Below are 834 nucleotides of genomic sequence, written 5' to 3'. Positions count from 1 at the left end.
TAAGCTTCATTGATACTTAAAAAATATTGTATTATTCAGAAATTTGACGTGAAATTTGATGTTAATATAAGGAAAATTGAATTTTGTTACTCGTTTAATAAGTCTAAGAAAAGGAAAGAACCAAATTTTTGGGTTTGTCGAAATTACATTATTTTTAATATGTCCTTATTATTAACTGAACCAAGTGTTTAGTCTGTGACTATAGACAGTGTTATTATTTTTCTAACTAAACCATACCTCTTGCCAGCTATGGTTACTAGCCCTGTTTGAGTCACTAGTCTCGCTGTTATACCTTGCATTTTCCAGTTTCGAGATCGATTCCGCCATCATTGATTGGTAATGAGCCTAAACAGTCAGGATTAGAAGTGTCGCTTTTCCAGCATTTAGCTGAACCAGATAAGCATCAGAGTGTAGCTGCATGGTTCATCGTGATGCCTGAAGTACGAAGTAAAGCGAAATACCTTGCAAAAAGAATTATATACGTTGAAAAAAAAAATATACAAAAAACAAAACAAGTTGCGACCATTTTTCAACTGACCTGTAATAATAATTTAAACCCCAATCTCCTTACGCTAAAATAAAATAAGAAATTTTTTGCTAAAAATTATAATAAATAATTAATTAAAAACAACGTTTTTATTGTGTAATTATAAAACGTTGTTTTTAATTAATTATTTATTATAATTTTTAACAAAAAAAAAATTTTAAACACAAGTGCCGATATTGGATAAAATAAGAAATGTAGCGACGTTCATAGGATAGTGTAAAGGTATCGTCATTATCATCCATCTGTTTGTTTGTTCGTCTGCCAGCCCTACAGCCTGTCTGGCGATC

This window comes from Limulus polyphemus, unplaced genomic scaffold (assembly GCF_000517525.1).
Source record: "Limulus polyphemus unplaced genomic scaffold, Limulus_polyphemus-2.1.2 Scaffold4, whole genome shotgun sequence".
NCBI lineage: Eukaryota > Metazoa > Arthropoda > Merostomata > Xiphosura > Limulidae > Limulus > Limulus polyphemus.
The sequence above is the reverse complement of the archived record's forward strand: the minus strand, read 5'-3'. Positions refer to the sequence as shown.